Source organism: Camellia sinensis, chromosome 7 (assembly GCF_055761805.1).
Source record: "Camellia sinensis isolate YWXY chromosome 7, ASM5576180v1, whole genome shotgun sequence".
NCBI lineage: Eukaryota > Viridiplantae > Streptophyta > Magnoliopsida > Ericales > Theaceae > Camellia > Camellia sinensis.
In genome coordinates this window covers 16,662,870-16,679,782 of record NC_138967.1, presented here as the reverse complement: position 1 = coordinate 16,679,782, position 16,913 = coordinate 16,662,870, and the positions used below count along the sequence as shown (strand labels likewise).

Here is a 16,913-nt window from a genome sequence, read left to right as displayed (position 1 = left end):
AGAGTTAGTGGAAGAGGGCCTTGTTGTTATTGAACATATTTCCACTGAGCATCAAAAAGCTGATATTTTTACAAAACCCCTTGATCTTCTTCGGTTTGAGTTCCTTAGAAAGACCTTGGGTGTCATGCTCGATCACTAGAGTGTTACTTGTTACTTGAGTAGGTGTAAGTGTTTTGCCTTATGTATGCTTGGATGTCATAATCTCATTGTCATTGATATCTGCTGTACTTGCATCCAACTTTTTATGTACACTACTCATGCTGCTTACAAGATTTCATTGTTCATTGGTCATAGCTCATTTTGAATGCCCATGCTCATTAACCTCATGATCTCATTCTGTACACATCCTTGAGATTAATTGTTGCAGGGGTTTCCGCACATGTGATCAAAGTTCTCTATGGACCACTAACAGTGTTTCTTGTACTTTTACAGCGGAATTGACCAATACTAGCATATCATGGGTGATGTTGAGTCTCTTAACCATCTACCATCTGTTTTCACTTCCATGGTTTCTCCCTCAATTCCTTGAAGTCTGGGCATTAGGAAAAGGCTACCTCAGAGGCACCAACCAGGCCATCCTTTATAATTTCATTCTTCTCTGGTTTGGTTTCCATACTCTTGAGAGTGAAAGCCACCAGTGAGTGCTCATAAGAAAGAAAATGTTAAAAATAATAAAAAAAAGGGACTCATTGATTGAGGGGGAGCCTCCGCTTTTACTCAACAAATACCCCGTGATTCCTAGTGGTTTGACTTTTCTCTGTATTGTTGAGTTACTCTTGATGGAGGTCCAGCAATCCGATCACTACTAGGATTAACTCTAGCTCAGTGACCTCTCATGGATTGCACACACACACTTTCTTTTGTGAGCTCTCATGTTGGATTTTGGGTTGTACATTCTCATGTTGCTTATGATCATTGAATATCTTTTATCTGCTTTGCTCATGATGTTAAGTGTCATTTTGTTTTAACAACTGCAAGTTTCCAGACTTCATGAATTGCGGATTATCTCATCTTAGTATTCCATTTTGGCTGAATGTGCTCATCTACTTTTGTTTCGAGTCTCACCTCTTGTTATTGAGTATTTTGTTTTTTTTTTTTAAAAAAAAAAAAAGTTTTTTTCCCGCTCGAGCGGCACTTTGTACGCTCGAGCGTAGTTTTGAGCCTTGCAGTACTTTGCTCTCTGTCTTACAGTTCTGAGAGGGGTGATTTGGGGCTCGAGCGTATGTCTTCACGCTCGAGCTGGTCTCTGCGTGTTTTGTCTCACGCTCGAGCATTCAATGTAAAGCTCGAGCGGACTGGTTTTGTATAAATTTCCCTCCTTCGTCCTTTCAGTTCATTCTTTCCCCTGTGCTCTCTCTCTCCTAGGTTTTTTCTTGTGCTTCCCATCCTCTGCTCTTCCGTGGTGATCTCTTGGTGTTTTCGTGTGGTTCTCCATCTCAGGTTTGTCTTTTCTCCCTTACGTATGTCGGATCTCTGTTCTTTGATATTCGTCTCTGTTTTTTTTTTTTTTTTTTTTTTGTTTACCGTATATAGATGGGTTTGTTTATGTGTTTGTTCATCTTGTTACCGGCCTTTCATTATTGCTTATGATTAGTTCCTAATGCTGTACTGTCCATATCTTGCATCTAGGGTTAGATTTTTTGGGGCTTTGCTCATTTTTGATGAGTTTTGAAATTGGGGATTTTTAGTCTTCTTTTATTATCTTGTGTTATTTTATTTTATTTTATTTTGCATAAGTCTTCACCATGATGCATACATTTTTAGTTTCTTTTACTGTCTCATGTTGCTATATCATCGTGTTACTAATGTTTCTGTTGTTTTTCTTGTACTTGTTGGTTCTTGGTTATCTTGGGTTGGGGTGTGTTTGTCCTGTTTAGTCATGTCCACCTTCAAACGACGTAAGTCTACAGCCTCTCGCCCCACATATAACACTGACCGCTTTCCGTCAGCTGAAAAAGCCAAGTTATAACGCGAGTCCTACTCCTCCCGCTCCATCCACCTTGAACGTAATGTTCACACCTCCACCTTGGAGTCCATTTCTATCCGATCTTTCTTTGATTCTTTGGGTGGGGATCATGTACTTTTGTTCTCTGGGTCACAAAATCTTACTTGGGTTCGGGAATTTTATTGCAATATGGGGGGTCTTAATGACATTGGAACATCTTTTAAGACCTGGGTTCGGTCCAAGGAAATCACTGTTACCACTGACCTTATCCGCGAGATTTTAGGGATTCGTGAGAGGTTTCCTATTTTTTACCCTTTTCCAGTGCGTCCTACATGTGATTTTGATGAGGTTGCTCAGTTTCTTTGTGGTTGTCCTCGCTCTTGGCCTTCCGGTTCCTTGATCAAACAGCATGAACTTCTTCCCCAATTTAGGTTACTCAACCTAATTGTGTGTGCCAATATCATAGTTACCACTCACTGTTCTGAGATTAACCAGGATCAAGGCTTTGTTCTTCAGTGTATAGCCCACAACCGTCCCATCGATCTTGCTACTCTTATCATTCAAAAGATGTTTGCTCCTTTTGAGCGCAGCAATCTTGGCTTACCCTATGGCTGTCTCATTAACCGACTTTTAGCCAAGTTGAAGGTCCCTGCTTTTGATGAGGACGATTTTGCTTCTCCTTCCCGTCCGTTTACCAAAAAGACAGTCTCCCAGATTCAGTCTCACATTAGGGGGGTTTCTTCTGGTTCAGGTCGATCTGGTGCAGGTCCCAGTACTGCTGCGGCCATGGAAGAGGAGGCCGAGTATGATGCTGCTGTTGGTGGAGATCTTGGTGAGGGGGAGCAGCACCCGCCAGTTCGTACAGTTCGTGGTCAGCTTCAGTTCCTCGAGCGCTCTGTTGGTTCCCGATTTGACCATCTTGAGGCGCGGATGGATATCTTTGAGGCCAGACTCACCGATCTTGAGACCACTACCGATGCTCGTTTCAGTGCCTTGGAGGCTTCTTCCCAGCGGATTGAGGATTCTGTGGCACAATCTTCATCCCAGTTGGCTCAGATCTTGTCCTTGCTACAGATGCCGTCTCCTCCTCCGGCTTCGTGATCTTTGCTCTGTGGTATTTTGTTCTGTTTCTCTTTCTTTTGTTCCCTCCCGGACAAAAAGGGGGAGTGATGCTTTTGGTACTGCTGTTTTGGATGTTTTTTGGTATACTGCTGTTTTGGATGTTTTTTGGTACTGCTGTTTTGGATGCTTTTGGGTACTGCTGTTTTGGATGATTTTGTTTTTGGTACAGTCGATGTTGAAACAGGATTGTTGTTCACAAGCATGGATTTGGATCGTCGTTGGTGATGTTTTTGTTGGAGTTATGTTGAAACCAACATTGTTTTTAGTTTGAAACAAACATTGTTTTTAGTTATGTTGAAACCAACATTGTTTTTAGACTAGGTTGTGAACATTGTTTGAATTCTTTTGTGATTTTGTTAGGATACCTGTTTTAGAATGGTTTTGTCCGGGATTTGACAAAGGGGGAGATTGTTAGGACCCTTTGTTGTCAAAATCCATGGATCAAAACCAAGGTTGTTCAGGTTTCAGTTTTCCAGTTGTTCAAATGTTGGTCTCCCCGCTCGAGCGGGGAAAGTTACGCTCGAGCGGGTATTGGCAGCTCTCAACATATCTGCAGTCGCCTGACAAAGTACTGGATGGTGTGATTCGACGCTCGAGCGTGGAAACTGCCGCTCGAGCGTGGAGCCTGTATGAAATCACAGAAGTTGAAGTCTCCGCTCGAGCGGGAAGACTGACGCTCGAGCGGACCGCGCGATCCCAGATTTTATAAATTCGCTGATTGGGTCTGTTTTAGATTTACTTTTCTAGATCTTATTCAAGGGTTCTAGGGTTTTGTTCAGAGGTTTTATTCTGGGTTGTTTGGTGAGTTTTTTCCTTGATATTTTGAGAAGAGTTCTTCACTCATGATCTAAAATACATACATCAAGGAGTTGGTGACTTTGATTTCAAGAGAGAGAGTTCTTCGGTGGATTCCGAAGATTAAAGCGTAGAATCCAAAAGGCATTTGATTCTACGCAGTCGTTAATTCGACAAGAGAAGTTGTGGTGTGGAATCAACTTCAGGATCAATTCCGTGACGAAGGCGTGGTGAAAGAGTTACAGAAGATTCAGAGACAAATTGACTGGGTTGGGTAATTTGTATGGTATCTTTGTAATCTTTTTGTTCTTCAGTAGTGGATTGATAGTGGCGGTTCGCCCGTGGTTTTTTATTACAATTGAAGGCTCTTCAATTGTGGTTTTTTCCACGTAAAAAATCGTTTGTGTCTATTTATTGTTTATTCTCAAAAACAAACAAACTAAAATCACTCTCGTAAGTGTTTGATGATTTTAGGTTGAGTGTTTTGATTTATTGGGATTTGGAATAAGTTAATCTTGATCTAATCACAAATCACGTAGGATTTTCAGAAAGCAATATGTAAAAGAAGGAAAGAGTCTCAGAGAGATAAAAAGAAAGAAATGGAGTGTGTGAGATGTAATGTGAAATTGTGTCACTGACACTAAGGCTGAGTGGCTGGCAGTGGCTGCTACTAGCCTAGCCTTTGGCCTAGTTTAGCCTCATCAATCACTCAACTCAAGTTTCAAACAGTAATATATAAATGGTCATAATTGAAATTACTATAAATATCTTTCATTTTTCAAAATAAATCTCATGACAAATAATTATCTTTCTCTCTCTCTTTCTCTCTTAAACTCTTTCAATCTCTCTTAAACTCTCAATCTTTTTCAACTCTCAATTAATTTTGAAGTGTCATCCCTAAGTGACAATTGCAATTGTGTAATAAGAAACTTTTATCAGAAGAAGAAAATTTTTGTATCGCATTCGCCAGTCGGTAACATTAATTAGTTTAATTAAATTTATTAGTTACTCATTTTTTCATTAATTATTTGTGCACATATATTAATTATTATTTTTTTACTGATTGTATTTACACATTATTTAAATTAATTGTTAATTCTTATATATTGTTTTACTTACATTACTATGGATCCCAATATGCCTAATGTTTATGTTGATGTTGATCCATATACTCTACACAATATGAATCTATTGATTCTCCTTATAATATCTCTCTTCCTATAGTTGGATCATCATCTAGGAGCAGAAGTAGTAGTGTTTGGGAACATTTTGAAAAAATATTTATAAATAATCCTGATGGTACAATTACATTTAAAGCAAAATGTAAATATTGTGCACATTTACTTAGTGTTGCATCTGCAGGGAGTACTAGTCATCTAAAAAGGCATGCTAACAAACATTTACCAAGTCGACAACTTGATATTCGAAAACCAATGCAATTAGGGGCTTCATCAACTGATAATTTACAAACATTTTCATATGATCTTATACGTGCATAAAATTCTATAATTGATTATATTATTAAAAAAGAACAACATTTTACTATTAGTGAATGTCCTGATTTTATAGAAATGATTCACTTAAGTTTTGCACTACAATATCAAAGTTTTTCAAGAAATACTACTAGAAACAGGATTTTAAAAAAATTTGAGGATGTTAAAAGTGAATTATTTGACATATTTAAAAATTTGAATAGAAGAGTTTGTTTAACATCTGATTTGTGGTCAAATAATGGTTTTGAATATCAATGTATCACTGCACATTTTATTGATAATGATTGGAAATTAAATAAAAGAATTATTTCATTTAAATTAGTTGAACTTCCATACACTAGTCATTCGCTTAGTATAGAAATAAGAAATGTATTATATGAGCGGACTTTACAAAATAAAATATTTACGATTAGTTTAGATAATGCATCATAATTTAATCAAACTATAGTCCATTTAAAATCAACTTTACAATTACTTATTGATGGTGATTTATTTCATGTTCGTTGTTGTGCCCATATTTGCAATTTGATTGTAAAAGAAGTTATGCATGTATACAAAACTTCTGTACTTGTAATAAAAAATGCAGTTGTTACTATTATGTCTTCTGGTAATAGAATTTCGGAATATAGAAAAATTTGTCGACGAGAAAATATGCCATTTAGAACATTAATTTTAGATGTAGATAGTAGGTGGAATTTAACATATAATATGTTAAAAACAACTTGTAAATAAAGAAGAGCAATAGATTTATTTTTTGTAACAACATCAATAGGAGGAGTATTGACTCCCACTGAACTTAATTAGCTCCAAGTATCCTTCTATAAAAAAATTTTAAAAGTTTTTAATACTTCAACAAAATTATTTTCTTATATATATATATATCCATACTTCATCATTTGTTTTACATATGCTAGCAGAAATAATTTAAGTTTTCATAAAATATATAGGTAATAAATATTATATAATCATTATTACTTCAATGAACGAAAAATTTGATAAATATTTGTATAACTGCAGAAATAATTGATCCTAGGTGTAAAGAAATTGGTTTACAAGAATTTTTAGAACGTATTTTCGCTGATCAAAAATAATTTGCCCCTATTATGCAAACATGCAACAAATTATTTGAAGAATACAGGGCAGCTACATCTGTAAATACACCTACATACACTAGACTTGTAGTCTCATCTCAAGGTGGGAGATTAAGTGTTTTTTCGGCAATAAAAAGTAGAAGAATATCTCAACATACAAGTATAAGTAGTTCTGAACTACAACGTTATTTGGAAAGCCCGTCAATAGATCATTCCGATGATTTTGACATTTTAGAATGGTGGAAACAAAATGAAACTATGTGGTCTGTGGTTTCACAGATGACCCGTGTTAAAATAAATTGATGTATATTATTGATTGATGTATATTGATTGATATTGTTGTGTATTACAATTACAAAGATTCCTATTATATAGAAGTGTGTTTGGGAGTAGGTGGAGAGTAGGAGAAGTGTGGTAGGTGGTAGTGGTAGAGTGGGTTAGGTTTAGTGGAGTAGGTGAGGTGGTAGTGGTGGTAGGTGATGGTAAATTCTAACAGGCCCCCGCAAACTCAAGGAGGATAGAAACTAATCAACTTGAGTTTGAAGAGAGGAACAAAACAAGAAAATACATAAAAATAAAAAAGGATAGGAGACACTGTATGGTCGTGTCAGACCGTTGGTGAAGGCACTGTATGGTGGTGTCATAACATTGTAGAGGACACTGTATGGTGGTGCCATAACGGTGTAGAGGACACTGGATGGGGGTGTCATAACATTGTAGAGGACACTGTATGGTGGTGTCATAAAGTTGTAGAGGACACTGTATGGTGGTGTCATAACGTTGTAGAGGACACTGTATGGGGGTGTCATAACGTTGTAGAGGACACTGTATGGTGGTGTCATAACGGTGTAGAGGACACTGGATGGCGGTGTCAGACCGATGTAGAAGACAGTTTATGGGGTCATGTCGGACCGTTGTAGCAGACAATGTTGTGACAGTTGTTGTGACAGTTTACAGAGTCTTGCTGGACCCTTGTAGAAACTAACCGGAATCAATGTCGGGACAGTTTACAAAGTCTTGTCGGACCCATGAAGGAGCTAACCGGAATCAATGTCGGGACAGTTTACAGAGTCTTGTCGGACCCTTGTAGAAACTAACCGGAATCAATGTCGGGACAGTTTACAAAGTCTTGTTGGACCCTTGAAAAAGCTAACCGGTATCAAATGTCGGGACAGTTTATGGGGTCATGTCGGACCGTTGTAAAAGGTGCACCCTCAAAAGGTGTGCCCAATTTTGTCAAAAGGCGTGCCATCAAAAGGCGTGCCCACTGCATCAAAAGACGAGCCATCAAAAGGCGTGCCAGACACGCGGCGATGCACGTGATCGACAGTGCGCGTGTCGGCCTCTTCGTCGTGGTCTTTATAAACCGAAGCGGAGGCGGAGGCTGGGAAACATAACAAACCAGTCTGAAACCTCTGAATATTTGCATTCTGAAACATCTGAACAATGGCCTCTTCTTCCCGTTCAGCTACCCAGAATATGGCCTCATCGTCCCGAGGTCTGCTCACTCTCTTTCCCGACCTCAACGAGTCAACAGGAGAGATAACAGGTGCGGTGGCCCGTGAACCTCAACCAAACACCTCTGGTTTTGCTCCGTTGAACTTTCTGATGCGGTCGGTGGAGCAAAGAATGGCAGTGCAGTCGGATGTGGAGGCCAATCAGTATACCTTGAAGTCATGTGTGGAAACCATGACTGCGGTTACAAATTTGTCGAACCGGCTGCAGAGTAGGACAAATGAGGTGCAGCAGTTAAACGCCCAACTGGCTCTGCTCCAACGCATGTATAAGGATGCGCGAGCAGAGATAAGTGTACTGAAAGCAGAAAACAAGGAGTTGAAGCGGAAGGCCACCGTGATGTTCCGATTTGGAGGGCCGCCATATGCTGCAGTGGAGGAGTATGGGGGAGTGAATGTGCTCGGCGGTGTGGAAAACACGGAGGCAGCACCGTCAAGGGCCGCTCAGGACGGAGGCAAGAAGAAAAGACCGGCGGAATAGGCGAAGAAGTGAGGTCGGTGGGTGGCCGTCTGCAGAATAGAAAACAAATCTTTTGGTGTTGTGTTTTTGGTGTGTTGTTGTTGTTGTTGTTTTTTTTTTTTGTGTGTGTGTGTGTGTGTGTGTGTGTGTGTGTAAAATTGTGATCGGGGTTGATTCCTGAGATGAATAAATTATGGTTTGGTGTGCAAAGCTATATGGTATGAATGGAATTTGAAAAAGATTAAAAATAATGTGAAAGAAAAATAAAGAAAGAAATAATAAAAATATATTTGAAATCAAAATGAAAGATGGGGAAATAATGAAAGTGGTTTGGAGAAAATAAATAAAAATAATGGATTTTGAAATCAAACGGAGGAGAGAGAGGGGACAAGCCCATGTGAGGGAAAGAGGGGTTTAAAGAAAGTGAGGGAGTGGGTTGATTAAAAAAAGGATTGTGGGTTTGAAAGTGGAAAGATGAGAGAGAGAGAGAGTGAATTTGCAGACGGCCCATGGTTGAAAGTTTGAAGATCATTACTCGTCAAGCAAGTCTGAGGGTGGCTGAATATGCCTTTCACTATGCTAAGGCCCATGGTAGAGAGAGCGTGTCTGCAATCCACAAAGCCAACATCATGCAGAAAACTGACGGTCTCTTTCTTAAGTGTTGTCGCGAAGTTGCCGAGAAGTATCCTGACATAACATATGAGGAAGTTGTTATTGACAACTGCTGTATGATGCTTGTGAAAAATCCAGCTCTTTTTGACCTTCTAGTGATGCCTAATCTGTATGGTGACATTATCAGTGACCTTTGTGCTGGGTTGATTGGAGGCTTGGGCTTAACACCAAGCTGCAATATTGGTGAGGGAGGCATTGCTCTTGCTGAGGCTGTGCATGGTTCTGCACCTGATATTGCTGGAAAGAATTTGGCAAACCCAACAGCTCTAATGTTGAGTGCTGTAACGATGCTTCGCCATCTGGAGCTGCATGATAAAGCTGATCAGATACCATGTTAAAATTGATGACAGATCTGACTTCAACCCGCATGGTTTCGAGCCATGGCTTGTTCTAGAAAGAGAAAGTATGAGAGAGGTCTTGCGAGTTGATGGAGGTCTCAAATTGGTTGAGGTCCGGCGGGCGGTCAAGGCAAAGTTGCCGCCCGCCGGAAGGCGAAGAATACCAAGAGCTTAACCTTGCTCTGATACCATGTTAAAATAAATTGATGTATATTATTGATTGATGTATATTGATTGATATTGTTGTGTATTACAATTACAAAGATTCCTATTATATAGGAGTGTGTTTGGGAGTAGGTGGAGAGTAGGAGAAGTGTGGTAGGTGGTAGTGGTAGAGTGGGTTAGGTTTAGTGGAGTAGGTGAGGTGGTAGTGGTGGTAGGTGATGGTAAATTCTAACAACCCGTGATATACTAACTATTCATATTTCTACAGTTACTTCGGAAACAGTTTGTAGTGCAGGTGGACAGGTGTTGAGCGATTGCCGGAGCAAGCTTTCGCCCGAAATGGTTGAGGCACTGATGATATCCAGAGATCATATGCATGCGCTTACAAGAAGACAAAATTTTAGTGAAAAGGAGCGAATCCAAAATGATTTGAATGACATATCCTTGGGCAACACGACTGAAATGTCTGTCTTCTCCGATGATTAATCAACAATTTGTTTTTTACTATTTTATTTCTTTTTTTTTTTTTGTATTAGATTATTAAGGTAGAGTATAATGCAAATGATTGGTAGGCTAGTAGGTGCCAACCTAGTTGGGATGTACTTGACATATAGTGATGCAATTGCTCTACCATCATCAGTAATCTACAACTAATTTATTTAATAATATCAATTTTTGTAATATTTTATTTCATTTTGGAATAAAAATTATTCATCCAATAAATGTTATATAAATAATTTAATATTATAATATTGAAAGTTTTATTTTCATATATATAAAATTATTCATTTTGAAATTAAAAAAATTACATAATTGCATACTTTTTTAGTTATAAGTTCATAATTAAAAAAACATAAATCATACATAATTAAATTTAAATATTACCATGAAACATTACATAACAAACAAAACATCTCGTTAATCTTAACTAAAATACTCTAGTATAATTATTTTTAATTTTTTATTCCTAATACTAAAAAAAAAAACAGACTAGGCCTGACCTATGGTCCAAGGCCCGCGACCCAGGCCCTAGGCTTGGCCCTATTATGAGTGAGCTTGGGCCTGGGTCCTATTTTTTGGCCCAGATGGGCCAGGCCGAGCCAGGCCATTATTACATCCCTACGTGGATGGTGATGCCAACACCTTCATCAAGTCCACTTTACAAACCACTAGAGTGAGTCACACTAGATTGCCAATGACGAGTTATTGCACGGTTGAGAGCGGGACGGTTAAAACTGAGTCCGATATGCAAGGATTCAAATCAGCTCAGAGCCAGCTGAGTTGGTGGTGGTAAATCCCAACAAGAAGGCTAAGACTTCGTTTGGGAAGTTGTCTATTTTAATAAGTTAAAATTTTTGTATTTGGAAAGATAGTTGGATTTTTTTAGTTGAATGTGATGTTTGTGAGAGAAAAAGTAAAATGATAATGGGTTTGATGTGATATTTTGCTGGTGTTTGGGAAATGAAATTTTAGTCTTTTTTAGGCAAAAATCCACAAAAAGACAAAATAAACTAAAATAGTCAATAAGACAAAATGTTACATCAAACCCATAATTATTTCACTTTTTCTCTCACAAATATCACATCTAACTACAAAAAAATCAAGCACTTTTCCAAACAAAAAAATTTCAACCTACTAAAATAGCTAAAAACTAAAATAACCTACTAAAATAGTAACTTTCCAAACACCCACTTTGTCTTATCGGCTATTTTAATCTATTTTATCTTTTTATAGATTTTAACCAAAAAAAAAAAAAACCAAAAATCCACTTGCCAGACAGGACTTAAAGTGTGGAACCCTGTTGGCTATCGTTTGATTCCAGTGTCAACAGTGGGATTCATTTTATCAGACGATGATTAGGCACAAATAAGAGGAGCATTCAGTAAGTACCATGTGTGGGTTACACCGTATAATAAGTTTGAAAGATGGGCAGGAGGTTTGTATGATTAGGGTTGGAAACGAACCGAGCCGAGCTGAGTTTTGCTAAGCTCGAGCTTGGCTCGTTTATTTATCGAGCTCGAGCTCGACTCGATAAGGAATTGGGCTCGAGCTCGGCACGATAAATTTTTTTAATATTATTTATATTATTTAATATATTATTTAAATTATTTAATATATAAATAACATATTTATTATACAATTTAAATAATGATAAACGAGCTGAGCTTATGCGAGATCGAGCTCGGCTCGTTTACTAAACGAACTGAGCCAAGCCAAGCCGAGCCGCGTCGAGCCCTTAACGAGCCGAGCCGAGCCGAACTTGTTCATGAACAACTCAGTTCATTTGTAGCCCTATGTATGATGATCAGAGCTGAGGATATGACAATTTAGCAGTTTGAAGCCTGAGGTACGAAAATTGTTAGGTGGTTTAGGGTCTCAAGTATATCTTTTCCTCACCAATCATTAAATGTTAAGTTTTTCTTTTATTTGTGAGTAATGTTATGCATCATGAAATAAATATTATGAATTTTTTTTTTGAAACTAATTCAATGGTGATTGCATAACATATAATAAAGAGCTACAAACCAATTAAAAGGTAGAGAATCTTTATGAAGACTTTTCATGATATATCTTTCATGATACATATCATTATTATTTGTTTTTTTCATGCTGAGCAATGCTATATTTATTTAAAATTTTATTAACAATATTACTAAAAACATACATATCCAAACACCATTAGATTAGATGTTTAAATATCAATTTTTTTTTACAGGCAATCACAGTTGGCCTCTTAAAATTTTAGTATAGTAAGATTTTTAATAAAATTGTTAGTATACATAGAATTGCTCTTTCATGCCCAACAACACAAAATCATTGACTTACTCCGTACATCAATCACATTTGAAATACCACCTGATCATGCTCCAGAATCACTAAATAAAGTATTCTAAGAAAAAAAAAAATTCTAAAAAAACCCTATTTTTTGAGAGACACTTTGAAATTATTTTTTCACAAGAATAAAAATAATATTTATGCTTGGTAATGTCATATTTACCGTTTGGTTTAATTTGATTTTAGAAACTTTTAAAGAAATTTAAAATTAATTTGATTAAAAAAAAAATTTAAACCAAATAGAGCCTACATCTTTGTCAAATTAGATTATATTTTAAAAAAAAAATTCAAAAATAATATTTAAAAATTAAACCAAACAGAATTACCATTTCTGAAATGTTCACATGTAAAAGGAGAATTTTGAAAATGACGGTAAACAAAATTAATTCAATGAACATGTTCCATTTTCTTCTAAAATACATTCAAATTGCTTGAAATTATACTCCAATTTTCCCAAAACAGCATTATGATAAATTATTAGGACATTTCTAATTCAAGCTTGCTCATGGTATTTTTTTATGACAAATTGTGTTGCACGCGATTTTTTTTATCAACTATTAATATTGTAATTATACGTGTTTCTTAAATTGATATGTAATAGGTATACAAAGTATAAAGACTTCTATGAGTAAATTGATCTGAATCCAAAATATAGTTAAGTAAGAAATGAATATATACTCGGCTGATGAATATAGATGATAAATGAGAAATTTTATAAATATAAATATTAATTTATAGCTAGATTGTTAAGTTCACAATCTTATCTTAAACAATAAACAATAAGCAGATTATTTAAATATATAGTATTACACAAACCTTTTTCTATCAATTTCTCACTTTAATTTTTCATAATCCGTATCTGTAATACAATTGAAGGTATGAAATTACTTGCACAATTACACAATTTTGTTTAATAGTTCATCTTATAATACAAATTCATATTGAACCTACTATTGAATATTATTTACATACTATTAGTGGAGAATGTATTAATATTAATATGTAATATATTTTTATACATCAAAAGTTGTTGAGTCTCGTTTCATGTGCCATGGATATCTTGCATGATAAAAAATATAACATTAGTCATTAATATATTTTTATTTATGTAGAAAATGTGGAATAATTTTTTTAAGAAAATGGAATGATATTGTAATTTAATATTTCAATTGATATAAAAATTTCATAATTATTTGCACGATATTTATAGATCCATATTTATAAGTGTTTGTAAAATCACTTTCATGAAACTGCCAAGTTACATAATTTATTATGGCATCGGTAAGTAATCAGCATATAGCAAAAATTGATCGAAACTTTTTATTTGATGTACTTATTTTTTGTATCGTTGAATTGCTGCCATAATGTTTGGGCATCATTTATTTTTTCCTTATAATTTGATTAAAATGTATGCATGATGTACATTATTTTTTTTGAACTTCACAACAGATAAGACAATTTCTACTTCGGCTCGTCTAATTTTTCCTGGATAGCATGTTGCAATAAATCTTCTATAGTTTTTGTTTCACCATCTTTTTTTTTTCTTCTAGCTCGCCATTATAACCCATTGTAATAAAAATATTTTGATGAGTAAGAATTTGATGAGATATCATGTTATTAATTTCAAAATTCATTTTCCCTCAATAATGTGATTTTTTCTGTGAGGAGAAAAAAAGTACAATTATTGTCATGATGGAGATGTTTTACAAAGTCTTAGTTTGTTATTGAAAGTGTTTGTTTTGAACACTTATTTATATGACAAATATGTATATATGTGTTAAACATAAGTTGATAGGAGAACAATATACAATTTCGCAATTTTTTCTAAACAAATATAACTATATTACTAAAACGATACATGTTACAAAACTAAAGTATCCGATAGTAATATAACATTACATATTGACAATGCATGAATACAGTAATATATATAAATTTACATTTATATGTTTTTTTTGTATATATATTTATATATGTAGACATTAACATATATAAAATATCACAAAAGTAATATGTGAAATCTTTTTTAAAAATATAATGCAGGTAATAATGAGAAGTTAATTATTTATAATTAAACAGTTGCTCATAATGTAGATGTTTAGTGTTATATTTTTATCTATATGCACCATTGTTTAATCAGATTATTGAATTCACATAAAAATTGAAAAGAATTTATGAATAATTTATGTAAAATTAGAAATTAGTGAAGAAAGTTTTTTTTAAAAAAAAAAGAAAAGAAAAGAAAAAGAAAAATTTATAGTGTTTGGTTTGGTTTGTTTTTTCAAAATTTTAATCTGAATTTTTTTGGTTTTTATGTTTTTTTTTTTTTTGACACCGTTTTTTTAATAACTCATTTATTTTATTTTTAGATTCACTTAATTTAACACTTTTCATTTTTAATTTTATTTTTAGATTTAGATTCACTTAATCTAAATACATTTAGAAAATAATTTGTTGTGTATTCTTTTTGAATAATAATAATAAATCAGCATATATTTGAATTTATAAATGTTTTTACCAATATTTTACTTTTTAATTCTATTTAAATTATTAGATGTTAGATTTTCATGTAAAAATATAATTTAAATATAAAATATGAAGAAATTCCAATATCTTTAATCATCAAAATTGACAAAATATGAAAAATCAAAAATTGAAAAACAAATTTAAAAAATAAAACCAACGAAAGTGGTTCTTATTTAGAATTTTTACATCATACATTAGTTATTAAAATACCGTGTAAAATATTACAGTTCATAAACTATAATTTAAACAAAAAGAAAATAAATGAAGATAACTTGCAAAATTTTGAGATGCAGCACAAATATCTACTTTAAAAATGCATGCGCTTTCCTTCGTCTAGATTCAAATGAATGTATATAATTTTAAGATGCAACTAAAATTATTTACAGTGATTTGATTCATGATGAACAATTATAAATATTATGTATATCAGTATAGAAGCAGACATACGAGATAAGAAAGAGCAGTTATTTATTGTTTCTCAATCATTATCAATGTAAAAAATAGATGATTTCTTTTATTTTTATTTTTTATTTTTTTATAAGAAGACAGACGGTTTGTTTATATTTATATAGAACTCTTGAAAGCAGATATATCGTTTTTGAGTGTTCAACTCTAAAAATAAATAGATAGTTTATATAGGACTCTTCATAACTTTTAGAGAATATAGTAAACGGAAATGAGCCGTAGCTCGACACCAAGGGCTCGAATTGGCTCGAAAGAGGGAGAGGAGAAAGAGAAGGGAGGGAGGAGATCGTCGCGCAGCACCACCGCCGTCGCCTCGCCGCCGATCGTTGCAGCTTCAGACCGTCGCCTCGCCGATCGTCGCACCACCGCCACCGCCTCGCCGATCGTCGTAGTCGCAGTCGCAATCGCAGCCCCGCCTCCTCCTCCAGCCGATTTTTATGGCCCCCTCCCCTCCCCTCCTTCCTCCTCCTCCTCCTCCTCCCTTATCTTCTTCTCCCTTCTTCTTCTTCTTTTTCGTTCTACAACAAAAACACGAAGAAAAAAAAAATCGACACCAAAACGAAGCCAAACTCGAGCCACGGGTTTCGAGCTACGTAGCACTACCGTATAATAAATTTAAGAGGGTAAAACTAGAATTTAAAAAAAGTAGAACTATCATTTACCCCCACAATTTTTTGAAGGACTTATGTGTAGGTCATGATAGGTGAACTTATCCAAAAGGTCCTATGATAATTAAAGACATTTTTCATCCAGCACTATTAGAAAATGTCACTAATTGTTAATTTTCAGTGGCAATTTAAAAATTGTTACAAAAAATATCATTAACTATAAGTTTTAGCCACAATTTAAAAAAATCATTTCAAAAAAATGTCACTAATTTTCAACTTTAAGCGACAGTTTGAAAAATTCGTCATAGATAATTGTAAGTTTTAGTAGCAAATATATCATTTTTCAGTGTTAAACTCCAAAAATAAATAGAAAATTTATATAGGGTTGTTCATAAATTTTAGAAAATATAATAAATTTAAGAGGGTAAAGTTAGAATTAAAAAGAAAATAGAAAACATGACAAACTCTTCACACTTTTATAATAAAATAATAATTATAGTAGATTATTAATGGAGGAATAGGGAAATAGAGAAGAAGGACATTGTGGTATGGCACACTTTGGGGTTTCACCATGTCCCCTACTACCAAAAAGATTTTCCGGTGATGTTGACGCCGACTGGAGGGTTTGAGCTCCGGCTGGCCAATTTCTTTGAGCACAATGCAGTACTCAAAGTGCAGACTCCAGAACAAGTCAAGTGGCTTAATTACTCCTCATCAATGACGGCTTGATTGAGTTTATTAATGTTCTTGTGTTCTACACTCTCTCTCTCAAACTTTCTAGTTTCTTGAAAGCAAGGTCTCTCAAGTTCACTTCATCACTAAGCAGAAGATTCGCAAAGAAGAAAATGCGTTTCATTTTTGCTAAAAAGAGAAAGTATTCTTTG

At 34.9% G+C, this 16,913-nt stretch overlaps 1 pseudogene; it reads left to right on the top strand.

The window, feature by feature from the left end:
• Positions 1-8,929: 8,929 nt before the first annotated feature.
• Positions 8,930-10,081, top strand: LOC145795631 (3-isopropylmalate dehydrogenase, chloroplastic pseudogene; annotated as a pseudogene).
• Positions 10,082-16,913: the final 6,832 nt, after the last annotated feature.